Source organism: Neophocaena asiaeorientalis, unplaced genomic scaffold, assembly GCF_003031525.2.
Source record: "Neophocaena asiaeorientalis asiaeorientalis breed wild unplaced genomic scaffold, Neophocaena_asiaeorientalis_V1.1 scaffold192, whole genome shotgun sequence".
Classification (NCBI taxonomy): Eukaryota; Metazoa; Chordata; class Mammalia; order Artiodactyla; family Phocoenidae; genus Neophocaena; species Neophocaena asiaeorientalis.
The window spans coordinates 863358-882121 of NW_020185326.1; positions in this window are offsets into that span (position 1 = coordinate 863358).

Here is an 18764-nt window from a genome sequence, read left to right on the forward strand (position 1 = left end):
TGTACATCCTCCTCATTGTGAGACCCATGCTCATGGAATTGTCATCAACCAGAACAGTGTTAATCTCCAGAGGGAGAGAGAATGAAAAATCTTTGGGAGGTAACTAGATTTAGATGAGCTCATGAAAGTGGGGTCCTCATAATGGGATTAGTGCCCTAATAAGAAGAGACACCAGAGGGCTCTTGCTCCCTATCTCTCTCTCTCTCCCCCCACAGCCCTTTCTTTCTGCCATGTGAGAACATAGCAAGAAAGCTGCCATCTACAATCCAGGAAGAGAGTCCTTACCAGATACTGTTCTGTTGGCAACTTGATCTCAGACATCTGCTTTCCGACTCTCTGCCTAATTAAGCAAATTGTGGCATGTCCACCACAACATAGACTGCCATCAATCTGGTGAATGAGGAATGATCCCTTTTTTTTGGTGTCTCTTATCCCAACGCCCAGAAGAGCTGGAGTCTAAAATTTACCTTAACTATCCTTTCCCTGAGGATACATCAGCCCACCCTGCCCTGCCTTTATTGTGCCAAATGTGATGTAACCAGAACACTATTCTTAGAATTATTCTGAGTCATTATGCTGACAATATCCTTATCTGATGGTAATCAAAAGTTTTGGTCTCTGATGCCCTTCTCATCTTTATCTTCTGCCTGACAGGTAGAGATTAGCTTCTTATGCAACCATAGGGCCAACATGGTGCCACGAGCTCAGGTCCTTCATTATGAAATTTAATTGCTTATCCAGGCATCATATTACACCCATCCTTCAGGTCACATGTAAGTCCCTGAGTCGGGGGGAATCCAATAAACAAGAAGCACTAGAGAATAGCAAAGATAGCTCTCAGGACCATCAAAAAAAAAAAAAGAAAAAAGAAAGAAAGAAAAAGAAAACCACTGTTGTGCTTGAGGTTAGAAATGTCAGATGAGGTTTTTTTTGTTTGGTTTTTATTTTGTTTTTTTCTGTGATCACGCAAAGGAGAGAGAACAGAGCAGGGTACAGTTACTTTCCCCTGATCAGATTTCCAATCTCTAGGCAATAGAAGGTTTGCATATTTTCTTTGAGCATTTCACTTTAATATCTTCATTTCCTTGAGAAAAAACTAGTATATTATGCAAGTGCTTCGAAATTTATGCAAATTTGCCCTGAAATTTTAATTCTGTTTCTTAGGAATTAAAGAAAAAGAGGGTGGCATTTCCTCCTTCTCCTCAGTCTACCCAAGATTTTCACAGAGTAATAGAAGAAATCTCTTTCATTAAAAAAAAATCATTCAGACAAGCCATCCCTAACTTCTTCAGGTAGCAAATCTGGAGAGTTTTAGAAATCACTTCACATCAGACAGCATTCACATTGAATCAACCAAGACTTTTCTACTGTTTACATCTGAATTTTAATCAAACTATATTTTGAGTGATTAAGCTCTATTTACATGAGGGGAAAAATGTTTTTAGAGGGAAACTGTCTCTATCTCTTAATATTTAAAATGTACCTACCTTCACCCTAACAAATCATCTCTGGGAACTTATTTTAGAGGAATTCTAAAACTGGAAATATTGAAAGGTAACACTGGAATATTGATCTATTACTGTGCAGTAAACACTGTTCCATTCACTTAACACTAACTCGCTTCAACTAATCCATACTTCTCAGGTGTTTTTTTCACAACCCATGCTTTTAACCACCACACCTTTCTATTCCTCAAGTGTAAAATTAGAGTGCATGTTTAAGAGTTCAAAGACAACACAACAACATTACTTGGAAATGATGCTATCATAGTTATTAACTGAAACAATAAGCTCGAAAATGGAAAATCCAATCTTCCTTTGCACATTCATAACAAAAAAGGTGATAATTTTCCCACTCACTTTTAGAAATAAAGCTAATAAGAAAGAGGGCAGTCTACACAGCAATGTAGGGAGAAAGATACATGGGATTTATAACTCAGAATCTAAGGTCTCAAGTTCTAAGAATATCTTTCCTTTCTGAGATAAACTTTGACACCTCTTGTAATGGTTAATTTTGTGTGTCAACTTAAGTGGGCCACAGAGTGCCCAGATATTTGGTTAAACATTATCCTGAATATGTCTGTGAAGGATTTTATGCAGGATTTGAATCTGTAGATTGAATAAAGCAGATTGTCCTCCTCACTGTGGGTGGGCTCACCCAATCTACTGAAGGCTTGAGTAGAAAAAAAGTCAGAGTTAAGCAAGAATTTGCTTTTTCTGCCTGTCTTCCTTTTGAGACATTTGTCTTTTTTGTCTTTGGATTGAGATTCACATTGGAACTTACATCATAGGCTCTTCAACTTTTCAGGCCTTTGGATGTGGACTGAAACAAAACCACTGGCTCTCCTGAGTCTCCAAAAGATCTTGGGACTTCTCAGCCTTTATAACCAGTTTGTAATAATACATCTCTGTCACTATCCTTTATCTGACAACTGTATCACAGTTGCTTTGTGACCTCAGGAGCTCACCATTGTAATGTGAAATTGGCCCCAGTTCTTGGAGAGCCAAGAGACCTTTAAGAAAGAGGCAGACCACTCTACTTTGGTAAGTGGCAGGTGTAATGAGTAAGGGCCCTTACTTACAAGATTTGTCTTGGGTGGCTGCAAGACAACTAGATCTCTGCGCTGGCTCGTGAGAACTTTAAAAGTTTCTATAAGTTTCTATAAATCACTGTATTACTATCTCAAGCCTGTATTCTTGGGGCAACTTCAAGGAGCAGGGGAGGCAAGCAGAATGCACATTCTGAGGGGGTGAGAGGGCTCTAATAGCATGGGTCCGGTTCCCCAGTCAAACCAGTGGTCACGTCTTCTAGATGACCTCCCCTAACAGCCATCCTCATCCTCATCTCCAGACGGGTAGATTTCATAAAAGACAAATGTATTGAGTTAAGCCACTGAAATTTTGGAATTATTTGCAGTTGCATTTTACCTAGGCTATCTTGACTAACTACAGTATGTTCATTACTCTGTTCTATATCTTGCTCCAGGAATTAAGTTTTCCTTGTGCATCTGGTAACTTTTCTTACAGATTTATATGCAGTCCATTCATGTTCTTAAAGTAGACTGAAAACTTTTATATCACATACAAAAAAAAAAGAAGCTTCTTGTGCCTTTCGCTTCTCAGAATGTACCTATGGCTTCCATTTCAATGTAAATAATATATTTGCATATGGAAGAAATGCTGTTTCTAATCTGTGGGTGACAAATGGATACTGAAAAAAATTACTGATGCAGGCACTCTAGGGATGGAAATAGGTTACACAACAAATACTAGCAACAACAACAGACAGACAGAAAATAGAGGCTGAGACCAACAAGTGGGGACCTCGCCCAAGTATAACTTAAATATATGTTGAATAAATGGGAAAGACTGGTTCAACCAAGAGAAACAATTAGAACTATGAAAATTTACTCAACTTTGAGTCTCTAATCTGTTAATAGCATGTCCCCTGCCTCCTGATTTTTAGCATACAAGTCAGATGGTAGCATCCGACCCTCATTTGTGTTACTTTGTATTTCTAATACTAAAGAGTATTAAAAATGTAATTCTCATCTAACTTTTTTCTGTGAATTTGGGAAGCAAAGTTCTTCCTGAAAATCTGAAACTTGGCCTCTGTTAATTTTTTCCCATTTAACAGAGGCAAAATTTTGTATTCTTTCCACTCAACAAAATTATTTCCTCCAACTGGGCAAGTAAACAACATATTCCAAGGCAGAGGAAAACTTAAGACTTTATCACATTTTTTAAAACATGTGGGATAATAAATTCTCAGAATCAAACACATTCCTAATAATTACTAAATTTAATTATCCTGTCCAGTAAACTACTTATTAAATGATAATGTCCTCAAATGTTACAATTTTGTGATAACCCTTAGGCTGACATTCTGTTCTTTAGGAAATTAGTTTAAATATTTTTTCACATAAATGAAGGATATGGAGAGAAAGTGATGTGGTGTCTAAAATAGGAATCACAGAGTGGATCATTTACTCTTCAATTCTCAACATTCTTGCATTTTAAGTCTTCTCACAAGTGTGCAAAAGAGACTTGTGAGTTCCCTTGATGTAGAAACAATTATTTCATCAGAACAAGCTCTGTTTGGACTAACTTTAGGTTGCTGATATATTACTAAACCCATAAAATTAATAAATCTTAGCTTAGTGAAGTGATACATTGTTTTTCAGACTGAACATACAGAAGCATATGTATTCAAAGCAAGAGACAATTCTTTTGCACCTTGGTTGTGAGGGCAGTAGAGAGGTACTAGCTTGAGAGGATATGAGTTTATGGTAAGATATTATATGGGAGAATATTCTGCATGCTTAAATGCTAAGGAGGACGATTCAAGACCAGGTTCTGGCACATATTTGATGCTCAGTATTCAATAAAGAGGTTATTGAACTAATGAATAAATAGTAGAGACAAATTATATAAAAACATGGAATTGATCATATGAAAATCTTGAGAAGGGAGCGTGAAGGTGAAGCAGAATAGGTGGGAGATTGTCCTTAGATACTAAGAGGGCAACCTCCTCTCTTAACAAGAGAGATAAGGAGTCTCCTTGTTGATCAGTATTATGATAATTAGTTTTTGTAGAAACACTTTGTAAATGAGGTCACCCTGCTAGAACTGATACTGAGATTGGTAATATGTGGGGTAATATGTGCTGAGAGATACTACAAAGAAAAAAACAGACCATGGAGATATGAGAAGAGAAGTTTGAAGATTTAAAATGTGTCTTATGTGTGTGTAAGAAATGATTGAGTAAGCTGAGTTAGGGAAGCATGGAAACATTGTGAGAAAATTAGTGTGAGCTTAGAGTGTGTAAGCAATTGTAATGTTTAGTGTCATCAGTGAACCTAATCTACCTATTTGTGTGCCTTTTTTATTAAACTTTTATTTTACTGAATGAAAGATTCTTTAAATTCTATACTGCTTTACAATTTTCAGAAATTTCACACACGTGATTTTATATAATTCCATAATAACCCTTTTTTTAATCCCCTATTCCTATATTGCCCCTCCCCCTTTTGTCTCCCCATGGGTAACCACTAGTTTGTTCTCTATATCTGCGAGTCTTCTTTTTTGTTTTATTCACTAGTTTGTTGTATTTTTTAGATTCCACATATGTAATATCATACAGTATTTGTCTTTATTTGTCTGACTTATTTCACTTGGCATAATACCCTCCAAGTCCAGCCATGTTGCTGCAAATGGCAAAATTTCATACTTTTTTATGGCTGAGTAGTATTCCATTGTATGTACGTGTGTGTGTGTGTGTGTGTGTGTGTATAAAACATCTTTATCCATTCGTCTGTTGATGGACACCTAGATTGCTTTCATACCATGGCAATTGTAAATAATGCTGCTATGAACATTGGGGTGCATGTACCTTTTCAAATTAGTGTTTCTGGGTTTTTTTCACATATATACCCAGGAGTGGAATTGCTGGGTCATATGGTAGTTCTAGTTTTAGTTTTTTGAGAAATCTCCAGATTGTTTTCCACAGTGGCTGCACCAATTTACATTCCCATCAACATTGTAAGAGGGTTCTCTTTTCTCCACATCTTTAACAACATTTGTTATTTGTGTTCTTTTTGATGATGGCTATTCTGACAGGTGTGAGGTGATATCTCATAGTGGTTTTGATTTGAATTTCCCTGATGATTAGCAGTGCTGAGTGTCTTTTCATGTGCCTGTTGGCCATCTGCACTTCTGCTTTCTAAAAATATCTGTTCAGTTCTTCTGCCCATTTATTAATCGGGTTGTTTGGTTTTTTGATGTTGAGTTGTATGAGCTGTTTATATATGTTGAATTTTAACCCCTTATCAGTCATATAATTTACAAATATCTTCTCCCATTCAGTAGGTTGGCTTTTCATTTTGTCTATTGTTTCCTTTGCTTTATAACAGCTTTTAAGTTTAGTTAGGTCCCATTTGTTTATTTTTGCTTTTGTCTCCTTTGCTTTAGGAGATGGATCCAAAAAAATATTCATGCAATTTATGTCAAAAAGTGTTCTGTGTTTTCCTCTAGGAGTTTTATAGTATCCAGTCTTACATTTAAGTCTTTAACCCATTTTGAGTTTATTTTTGTATATGGTGTGAAAGAATGTTCTAATTTCATTCTTTTATAAGTACCTGTCTAGTTTTCCCAGCACCACTTATTGAAGAGACTGTCTTTTCTCCATTGTATATTCTTGCCTCCTTTGTCATAGACTGATTGACCATAAGTGTGTGGGTTTATTTCGGTTCTGTTTCTTTGATCTGTGTGTCTATTTTTGTGCCAGTACCATACTATTTTGATTACAACAGCTTTGTATTGTAGTCTGAAGTCAGGGAGCCTGATTCCTCCAGCTCCATTTTTCTTTCTCAAGATTGTTTTGACTGTTTGGGGTTTTTTGTGTTTCCATATACATTTTGAAATTATTTGTTCTAGTTCTGTGAAAAATGCCCTTGGTAATTTGATGGGGATTTTTTGAATCTGTAGATTCCCTTGGGTAGTATGGCCATTTTAACAATATTAATTCTTCCAATCCAAGAACTGGTGTATCTTTCCATCTGTTTATGTCCTCTTCAGTTTCTTTTATCAATGTCATAGTTTTCTGAGAATAAGACTTTTGCCTTCTTGGGAGGGTTTGCTCCTACGTATTTTATTCTTTTTGATGTGATGATAAATGGGACAAATGGTATTGTTTCCTTAATTTATATTCTGATAGCTTGTTGTTAGTGTACAGAAATGCAACAGATTTCTGTTTATTAATTTTGTATCCTGCAGCTTTACCAAATTCATTGATGAGCTCTAGTAGTTTTCTGGCAGTGTCTTTAGGATTTCCTATGTATAGTAAGTGTCATGTCATCTGCAAACAGTGACAGTTCTACTTCTTCCTTTCCAATTTAGATTCCTTTTGCTTCTTTTTCTTCTCTGGTATCTGTGGCAAGGGCTTCCAAAATTAGGTTGAATAAAAGTGGCAAGAATGGACATCCCTGGCTTCCATCCTTGGAATACTGTGGAAGAATTAGTGTGGGCTTAGAGTGTGTAAGCAATTGTAATGTTTAATGTCATCAGTGATCGTAACCTACATATTTGTGTTCCTTTTTTTTTTTTCCCCAGCACTCAGCTGCCATGGTTCAGACAGGCATGGAAAAGGTGGGCTTGGAATATATAAAGGATGGGGTTCTCTGCATCCTTAAAATAAAGCCAAGGCTTAGCTAAATAAGGAGGTATAGGGAGTATCCAATGAAAAATTTCAAATTCAAAAGGGACTTTATTCATCTTGGAAATCTGGAAGAGACATGTAAAGTTTTAGGAGAGTGCAGTATTTGGGAACTGTCAGGTAAAAGGAAGTCCAGGCAGTCCATGGAGAAGAGAGGAAAGACAAACCTGGTAGAAGGAATTAGACTGAGGAAAACAAGAAGTGAAGAAGTATGGTACGGGCTGTTCTTTTGAGAAGGTCCAGCATTCAGGCTTCATAGCTTGAGGGGGAGGCCTTCTAGGCATGGTGTTAGGAAGATATTTCTTTTTTCCTAATGGTCTGCAGGTTGGATGTTGGAAGAAGAATGAAATTAATATTATTTCATATTATGTCCATGGTCCAGGGGCAAAGGGTGGTAGGTGGCAATGGTGGCCTCTCATGCTTCAATGCATCTCAGAACTTTGGGACCATTCTGTATCTAAAACTTCTAAGACGACTACCTGTTTTACTCCAGTATTCTGATTGGTGCTGCCTTAACTTTTGTTATAGATTCAAATTAAAGGAAGCAAAAAAATATTTTCTCCCTAAAAAAAGAGAATCACATGTTCTATTTTCCATCACCCAATGTTTGGTCCTATATATTGCACCTCTATACATTCCAATCAAGTACACAGCAGTGATTATAATTTTTTAGGAAAAGAAGAATGAAAGTACTTGTCATTAAGCCTTATAGACTTCCCCAAATTGTTTACTGAAAAAAATTACTAAGATATATGGTTTAGGATTGATACATACTTTCCCCCAGGTATGGACATATTAATTTCTCTTCTTTCTGAGAAAGGTGTGGTTTCATTTTATTACCAAGGAAATGGTCAGCAACACCAAGATTTCTTTATCTGAGGCTGTTTTTTCCCTCCATCATTATAAAAAGAAATTCTTAAATGAATTTCTTCAGAATATTTTATTTGGTATTTCTCAATTTTATCTGGGAATATTTGTTCTTCTGTTCACTTTAGACAATTTAAAAGAAAAAAACAGAACATTTCCAACTGCCAGATACAGCCATTTTGATATATTTAGTTTGTAGTTTATTTTATTATACTATGGGTTTTTTAAATTAATTAATTAATTAATTTTTGGCTGTGTTGGGTCTCCATTGCTGCACCCAGGCTTTCTCTAGTTGTGGCAAGTGGGAGCTACTCTTTGTTGTGGTGCATGGTCTTCTCATTGTGGTGGCTTCTCTTGCTGTGGAGCACAGGTTCTAGGCATGTGGGCTTCAGGAGTTGTGGCACACGGGCTCTGGAGCACAAGCTCAGTAGTTGTGGCGCACAGGCTTAGTTGCTGTGCAGCATGTGGGATCTTCCCAGACCAGGGCTCGAACCCATGTCTTCTGTGTTGGCAGGCGGATTCTTAACCACTGCACCACCAGTGAAGCTCTATACTATGTTTTTTCCCCAAAAACCCTAAAATAAAAATACATTGGAGGAATATAAAGTATTACTTTATAGCCTGCATTTACACTTAACAAAAAATTATAAAAATTATAAACATGTTTCACATACATGTTTTCTACTTATACTCCTTAATGACTAATTTTTATTTTATACATGAAAGTAATTTATTTACTAAATTTCATACTGCAGTATGTTTACATAGTTGTAAAATTTATGATATAAACTACATAGCCGAACATTCTTATACATAAACATTTTTCATGTGCATGATTATACCATAAGGACCAAACCAAAGAAATTCAGCATATCCATGGGCATGCACAAGTTAAGGTTTTTGATTCATATTCCACATTGACTTCTGGATTTAAGTTAGCAATTTAAAATGAGGGTGTTCATTTATACCCATCGTCTGAAAAACTGATTTTTAACCATTCATTTTCATCTTTGTTAATGTTAGGATAAAGTTGTATTTGTAATTTCTAATGTTATATTTTTTGTGAGGTTGAGCAATTTCATATTCATGTGTAATTTATTTTCAATATTACTTTACACTTTTGCTGTTTTCTTATTGGTTAGCAAAAATATTTTTACATGTTAAAAATATTAACTATTTCTCCTGTGCTGGGCATTATTTTCCAGTTTATTGCTTGCAAGTTGTTTTTATTTATAGTGTTTTTGATTCAGACCTTTTAAAAGTATTTTTTACCAAAGTAGTTCATAAAAGTGATAACAAATCAAATGATTCTAAAAAACTAATGATTTAAACTGTTTGCTCCATTTCTGCCTACATAATCTGCTCTCCCTGAAGAATCACCAGTCACCTTTATATGCATTTTGATTGATTGTTACCAGTCTGACTCTATGTAAACTAATTCTTTCTCTATTTCTTTATTCATCAACCTTAAATAATAACTATTCTTGTCTCACTATGCTGGGTCACAGTTTAGGTCACTTATATTTTCCTGTTTCTTCTTTCTTCCTCATGTTAAAAACTGATAGTTACATTATTATTTTTGTTTCCTCTGTTGATTGGTGACTTTTCATTTTAATAATAAGCTCTCGATCTCTACTTATTTTTCCATCAAATTCATTCAGTATATCATTTCTTCTCCAAGTAAAATGAGAATATTAGCAATCCCAAGCTTTCCTCCATTTTTCACTCTCCTTTTATCGCCTACTTTCTGGCAGCTACAGTCTGATTTACTTACCAAGGTTTTTGACCTAAGCCTGTATTCTTTTATCTTGTATTTTACAGTCACAATAATGTCTTCTATGCTTCCATGAAAACCAATAAGCAGTGGCTATATTATTATACTTAAACATAGGAGTAATAACTATACTGCCCAGCCAAGCACTGTGATAGGATAATAGTTCCTTCTCTCCAGATATTCTACAAGTAGAAGGCTTCTAACATCAAGGTTATGATTTTAATTACTTAAAACCACACTGGTATTTAGTTTGCCTGTATTTGAGTGTAACTTTTTATACAGATTCCTGAGTTTCCTAATGTCTTTTTATTCCCCCTAGTTGAATGAAGAATTAGATGCTTTTTAAATATCTCATGTATTCTGTCTCTTCATTCAAAGCATCTGCTCTGTGGGATCAGTTCATTCTCAGCGAGCTCTCTGAAATAGCCTTCTATCCTTTGCTGCAATCCAAACTGATTGCTTTTTAGGCCAACTACACTGCTTCTGTTACGAGATTTCCCTTTACTCTTTTCCTTATCTATGCCCACTCTTTCCTGGAGATGTATCTTCCTCATTAAAAAAAAAAACTCTCTTAATTCTCTCACGTATTTTTAAATTTACCCTCATTATTGCCACATGGTATAATAATTGCAAATGCATACTGTGAAAGAAGGCTTCACTGCTTGCCAGCTCTATGATCTTGGATAATTTGTTCAAGTTCTTTGATATTTCACATCTGTAAAATGGAGGTTTCTAACAGTACATATTTTACAGGGTTGTTATGAGGATAAAGTATTAGTATTTATAATGCACCTGTGACACTGTATGACACCCAGTAATAATTTTCTTATCAGTGTTTGTTAGAAAGATTTTTTAAAATAAAATTGTATTATTTTATTTAATTAAATAGAACACCTGGAATATTTTTTAAGTGATAATGATAACAAGCTGCTCTTTTATTTTTTTCAACTCTTGTGGAAATATCTCCATTGAGTCATCAGGAAATACGATGCAGATGCAGCTATTGCTTGAAAATACATATATAGCACCTCATTTAAGTATATTCCTCTAATTCATGTTGAGCTTCTTTTTAAATCAAAAATGCTTGTGAAATTTTAGCAAATATCATTTGGTATCTATGAAGATCATTGTTTTTATTATAATTATTACATTAATAACAAACTAATTTTAAAGGTTCTTTATTTTATATGATCACGTATTCTATTAGCGTGATACTATATTTCTGCAACATTTGATTAATTTTTAATTTATATAATTAGTTAAACTTGCTTTAAAAAATCTACTTTTGTTAGATTTTTCATTTTAGTGATGATGCTATGTTTATAAAACCAATTGGGAAGTGCATTGAATATCTATTGCTGCATAACAAATTACCCCCAAAACATCTTAAATCAGCAAACATTTCTTATTTCACACAATTTCTGAAGGTCAAAAATCCAGGAGTGACTTAGCTGATTCGTTCTGACTGAGTCTCTTACAAGGTTGCAGTCAAGTTTCAGCCACGGCTGCATTTTTCTCAAGACTCCGTTTGAGCAGGAGGATGGGCTTTCAACTCAGTTTAATGATTGTTGACACTCTTAGTTTCTCTCTGCAGTTGGTCATAGCATTTAGTGTGTCACCACATGGGTTTCTCTCTAGGGTTGCTCACAAAATCGTAGCTACTTCCCACTGAGAGAGAGAAAAGAATCCAAAATGATGCTAAAGTCCTTTATTACCTAGTATCAGATGTGACTGACCATCGCTTCTATCATATGCTATTACTAATCACACAGACAAACCCTGGTAAATGTGGAAGGAAGCTACAAAGGGATGGCAGTACCAGCCTGTGGAGATTGTTGAGGGTCATCTTGGAGGCCAGCTACCATAGGAACTAATTTAACCCTTTTTTCCATCTAACCTTCCTTCCATCTTACCTTCCTTCCATCTTTCTTAGTCCTTTGTTTAAATTTAATTTACACATCTTTTAGTTAACACGTTTTTTAATTTTTATTTTTATTTGACAACTTTTTTTTTCACACTCATTGCTCTGGAACATAATAAGCCATTTAAATTTGTATACCTGATAACATATGAGCTTATATCTCCTACCTATTTTTATTTTTGCTAATTCTATTAAAATTATTCTTGCAGTTCATCATATACATCAATTACATACATCTCTCTTCCAGATCCCTCTTCCAGATATTATCTTCCTTCTTAGAATTTATATCACTCTATCCCTCTGAGGGATCTTTTCTAGTTTGTACTATATACATCATTGATTCATTGTTCTGCAGTGCCTCTTCTACTATTTATTACATCCCACGTGAATTTTAATTCTTTTATTGTAGCTTCCTAATTTAATTTTATTTCATTTTTATTGTTTTTATTGTACTCTTCTCACTTTACACAACATTCTGTTATCTATTCAGTTCAATCTATTTCATTCTTGTAATTCCCTATCTTTACTCTAAATAGGACCCAAGTATTTCCTCACTTAAGACACCATTTCCTTTCTAAAAAAAAAAAAAAAAAATCCAGTTGTGTAGGACCTTATTTTTTGAGTTATTGATTCTCTCATTCTGAGTCTTCAGTGTGATGTTTCTTCCTGTTATTCTTGAGCTATCCTGACTGTCCTGACTTAGGCTGCAACTCCATATTCTTTCTGCTGTATGAAATGAGGGCATTTCTGTCCACAGGTGTATAGGTTTCTCCTGGTTCAATTCACTTTTCACTGAGTGTAATAATGGATACACCTCTTTAATTTCAAGTCAGAGGTCAGCAAAAAATGTTTGCCACATGTAGTTTCTAACATTTACTTAGTACAGCTCTGCTGTAAAAAGGTAAAGGACTTCTCAACCCATTCTGAAATGAGGCACCAGTTATAACCAAGAAAAACTATAATTCCAGTGGCATATTGTTAACATAAATGTTCTTTTGCCTATTCCCAATAGTTTGTTCTTTTTTGTACTACTGCCAGCTTCTCCTCACTTAATACACACGCACAAACATCCTTAGTTTATGATTTCTGTACATTGTCATTAATGAAGATACTCATCCAGAAAAGTGGTGAGATAAATATGCAGCCATAAAAGGGAAAGATGGATAGATGGATGGATGGATGGATGGATGGATGGATGGATGGATGGATGCTTAATGAGATAAACTTTGAGTCTCTGAAATATGAACACCTAATTACAGAAATAAAGATAAATATATAGGCAATAAATAAACAGTATACCAATGGATCTATAGATAAATAGATCAGTAGATTGAAAGTTAGATTTTTTTTTCCCCATCAGACTTTATTGATAAGTTGAATTCTATACAGTTTGAGTTCTTAATGGGTGGTACCAGTATGAATCACTCATTTGGGTCTCCAAATTTAGCTCTATCTACCCTTTATCATTAGGAGATTTCATCGAGATGCAAATAATATGCATTAGTAATTAGTCTTAATTTTTATTGTGTTGTAGGATTTCATGTTTTTCCATGTTACTCTATTTTAAGAGAGTTGCCAAGAGACTGCTTCAAGTGTTTTTAGCTAGACTCCATTGTTGAATATGTAAAATCTTGCTTCCTAAAGTTTCTTAAATTGATTTTTGTCTTCTGTAATCTCACAAATTATTGATCCCAGTTTTAGATTCTAATGCACTATAGGTCTAGTAATTCCTTCTCTTTAGCTACTTCATCAGTACCTTTTAATGCTTTCCACTAGTTTATCCATCATTCTGATCACATCACTAGTCTCCCAAAACTACATAAGTACTAACTTTGGAATTATGTTTATGTCTTTCATTTTCAATACTCTAATTTCTTAGAAAAATCAGCCCTGTAAATAAACTTTTGTTACTATATTGCTCAATTTATTTTTTTAACAAGAGCTAAAACATACCTAAACATCTTTTAATCATTTTTAAATTTTGAGATTATTATAAATTTACACACAATTATATGAAATAATACACAGAGATCCCATGTACTCCTTACCTATTTTTCTCAAATTGTAACATTTTGTAACACTATAGTACAATATCAAAACCAGAATATTGTCCTTAATACAGTCAAACCAGGATACTGACATCAGGTTGCTAATTTGTAGCCACATCTACTTCCCCACAACCCCACACTGTCCTGGCAACCACTAAACTGTTCTCCATTTCTATAACTTTGTCATTTCAAGAATGTTATATTAAATGAAATCATACAGTATGCAACCTTTGTGGATTGTCTTTTTAAACTCAGCGTAGTTACCTGGAGATTCATTTAAGTTGTAATTTATAACAATAGCTCATTCCCTTTTACTGGTGAACAGTATTTCATGGGGTGCCTGTATTACAGTTTCTTTAACCATTTACCTGTTGAAGCCCGTTTGGGTTGACTCTATTTTGGGGGTTTTACAAAAAAAATATGCTTTAGCCATTCATGCCCTGGTTTTAATTGGACCTAAGTCTTCATTTCTCTAGGACAAATGCCATAAATATAGCAATCACATGTTTAGTTTTTTTAAAGTAGAATGTTTAATTTTCTAAAGAGGCTGTAGGATTTGTGGCATTCTCACCAGTAATACATATGAGCAATCTACTTTCCTCACATTGTAGCTAGCATTTGGTGGTGTTACTACTTTTTAAAAAATTTTTAACATTTTAAAATACACGTAAAGGTATCTCATTATGGTTTTAATTGTCATTTCCCTTATGGCTAATTATGATGACTATATTTTTCTATGCTTATTTTCTACCCATTTATCTTCTTCAGTGAAATATTTTATGTCTTTTGTCCATTTTCTAATTGGATTGCTTTGGATTATTTGGGTTTTTTTAGTGTTGAGTTTTGAGAGTTCTTTATATATCCTAGATAGTAGTCCATTGCTGGATATATGATTTGTGAATGTCATCCATCACACTGCAGTTATCTTTTCATGCTTTTAACAGGGTCTTTCACAAAGCAAATTTTTAAATTCTGATAGCATTATATTTATCAGAATTTATTTATCATTATATTTAGTTTTTCCTTTTATGGATTGTGCTTTTGATATCAACTCTAAGAATACTTTTCCTAGTTCTAGGACCAAAAAGTTTTATTCTTAGCTTTTCTAAAAGTATTACTGTTTTACATTTAAACCTGTAATCCATTGTGTGTTAATTTTTTTAAACGTCTTTATTGGAGTATAATTGCTTTACAATGTTGTTAGTTTCTGCTGTATAACAAAGTGAATCAGCTATATGTATACATATATCCCTGTGTTAATTTTTGTATAAGATGTGATACAGTTCTAGGTTTTTTTTTTTGGTCTGTATCTTATTTATATTTTTTGTTAACACAGTTCTGCCTCATTACTGCCACGTGGAGGTAAAAGTCTAGCTTCACTGTTTGGCCTCCATTAAGAAAGAGGGTTTGGGGTCCTCATTTATGCTAATGGGGATGGCAATTCTGGCTCCCCGGTTAGACTCCATTGACACCATGTTTGGGTTTGCCTTGTTATTTCCAGGCAATAGTAAAGTCTTGGATCTCCACCTGACAATATCACAGTGGGAAAGGGGTGAGGCACCTTGTTACTGTCCAATGGGGATGGAAGTCCTGGGTCCCCACTTGGTGTCCACTGACATCATGGGCGGGAGTGGGTTCCTTCCCAGCTAGCAGGTTTGAAAGTCCCAGCTCCCAACTAGGTCCTCTCTGATAACACCCTGATAGGGGCTATAGGGGTACCTTATTACAGCCTTATAAGGGTGGAATTCTGGTCTCCCCAGTTGGCATTTGCTGCGGTGGGCTGAAATAAAGTGCTTATTGTCTGAAACATTTTTGTCTTGCTAGCCTACCACCTTTCTTGGTCCTTTGGATAGAGAGAGTAGTCTTTTTAAATTTTTTCCCCAATTTGACCCATTGACATTTCTGGGTTGTCAGTCTTCAGCTCTATGTCTGAGGTGTATATAGTAGACAAACAAATGATACAAATGGACTTGTTTACAAGACAGAAACAGACTCACAGACTTAGAGAAGGAACTTACGGTTGTCGGTGGGGAGGGGGTGGGATAGTTAGGTAGTTTGGGATTGACATGTACACACTGCTATATTTAAAATGGATAACCAACAGGGACCTACTGTATAGCACAGGGGACTCTGCTCAGTATTATGTAACAATCTAAATGGGAAAAGAATTTGAAAAAGAATAGATACATGTATATGTATAACTGTATCACTTTGCTGTACACCTGAAACTAACACAACATTAAAAATAAAAAAACAACACGAAAACCCAGAAACTCACCTCCTTGTCATTTCTCAGATCCTAAATCTGCTAGCTAATCTGCCTTTCTCTTTCCACCTTTGAGGCTTCTTATATTTGTTTTGTGTATAATGTCCAGAATTTTTACTTGTACTTAACAGGAGGAATAAGGAAAAGTTCATCTGCTCTTTTATTTTTATATTGAAAAACGTACTAAGCCTCTTCATGCAAATCTTACCTTCAAGCTTACCTCCTATTTTAATCAACTGCATCTGAAGAATTATTATCTTGTTTTTAGCTACTGCAGTCTATCTTGATTGTAGTCCAATATTTGACTCCTCTGTTCTTCTTCCAGATAGGACTTTAATTTGTCAAGATATTTACCTTCTTCTTCACTGGAAGCTAGTCATATGCCAGCATGGGGAGAAGGAGGGGATATAGATGGAGCTAGTAGATACACACCATACTATATATGGCAGCTCTTTCCCTTGTCAATTATTATTTTAGGCCCATGCTTGTGACTCACCCTAGGGAATGTGACATGAGGGCAAAGCAGTGGGAGGCATTTGGGAAAGTTTTCCTCAATCCTAAAACAAGCAAACAGCATATTTTCAGATGTGGATGTGACCCTGGAACTTGCATTGATAGAAAGGAAAACGATGGCAGGGGGCAAAAATGTAAAGAACCTGGGATTTTGACAATTTTATTCAGGTATGAAATTAACCATCTTTAGAGCTGACCTCCTCCTGGAACTCTTGTTTTGTGACATAAATTTATTGAATTTTAAAGCCACTTTGAATTAAGTTTTTAAAATTCTTATTACTCCTTGTTACTAAAAGCATACTAACTGCTTCTAAAGCTATCAGAAATATCACTTGAAACAAGCAATAGTAATCATAAAAAATAATCCATAATCAGTGACCTCATCATTTTTAGAACATGCTCAGAGAGTCAAGAAAACTATATTTATTTAGTCAACAATACTTTCATAATGCAAGCTTATAATGTCATATTATTCTCACTACGTTTCACAGACGAGTGAGACTGGTTCTTCGGGAATAAGAGATTTGTTTACAGGCACACAGATTTGAATGGCAGACTGGAATTCAAGCCAGGGCTTGTGGTCTGAATCTAGCGATGCTGGTTATTATATGTACAAATTCTGTTCAGTAGTAAAGCCACCGGTGTGCTCTGTGGTTAAGACATTCTTCTATCTAAATGTATTACCTAAGAAATTGGCACCAACACAATATTCTCTATGGAGTTAGAACTCATTTTCATCTGTAGATGGAGAGATTTTTCTTTAATTGTTCTGTATATATAGCAAAGAACCTAGGGAAACTACTAACTGTTCTTGAGGGACACACTAGTAGAAGAACAGCTGGAAGACAGTGTGACTCCACAGGCAGAACAGCAGGCTAGAGATCAAGGGACCAGAATTTCTGATCCCATTTCCCATTCCTAAGGAGGAGTGACCTTGAACAGATCCCTGTGTCTGGTAGGCCTCTGCCCCAGCAGAAATCAACATGGAGATTGGAGGCTAGGTTTGATGTACATTTAATATTTCCAGTCTATATACTAAGGCTGTTTCCATGGAAACTTAAATGTATTTGCTGGTAGCAGATGTTTGTGGTATCATATCCCAGTGCAAATGACATCTAATCATCTTTGTGATATCAGGAAGGGGCATTCTCAAGGGCTACTGAGAAACTCTTAAAATTATAGAACAATGTTTATCTTAATTTGCTTTAAAATAGAGAATTATGGAGCTGAGAATTAATACACTGGTATATATTAGCAACCCCTGATCAGCCTCTCTAATTTCTCATTAAAATGTTAAATAAATAAATAAATAGAATAGAATAGGGTCAAAACATCAACAGTAAAGAAAGCAGAAATATTGTTCAATAATATAATTGACTCGAAAAAGAATTTCCAACAACCAAAATGTAGAGAAGATGTCAATGCAGAGCAATGAGATAATGAGAGCTTGTTTTCCTATGCTTCTACAATATTCATTTGATACAAGGATATAGATCCTTTGTCAATGAGAGATGAAAAAGGCCTTCTACCTCCCATAAAAGGCTACTTCTAAGGTGTTGTGTTGTTTGTGGCAGAATACTGTGGTTGTATAAAATCCAGACTTTTAATATGATAAATTCTCATTGGAAAAATATTGACAAGTGTCACAGAAGTGGCTTCTTTTCCATTCTAACTTGCTTTCTGGTTTGCTCCCCAAGAGAGTCTGTTAGCTTTGTTCTTTTCTGTGTTCTATTACATAATGACCTATTGAAGCACTCCCTTTAGCCATCCAGATTGCCACAGCATGGCATTGTATCATGCTGAGATGTCACTAAGCATCAGTCTCCAAGCCTGGAAAAATGATTAAAGTGACTGCCTTCCTAAGGGAATACTTACATCACTATCCTTGAAAAATAATGAGAGGCCGCCATAATTAACATTATCACATGTTGTTACTATCCCTGAGGCTCTTTAAAGTAATCATAGGCAGTGTAGACAATACCCTGATAATAAGGTGACCTCAAATACAGATAGCTATTCCCTTTTATGTTGCAGTTGCACTAACCTCAAGCTGTAGATTAATGAAGGTAGAACAAGTCAACTCAGAGCTGGTTAAAGACCCGGGCAAGTACAACAGTCACCTCAAAGGGAGACAATAGAAATTTAAAAATCAAAGCTACCAGT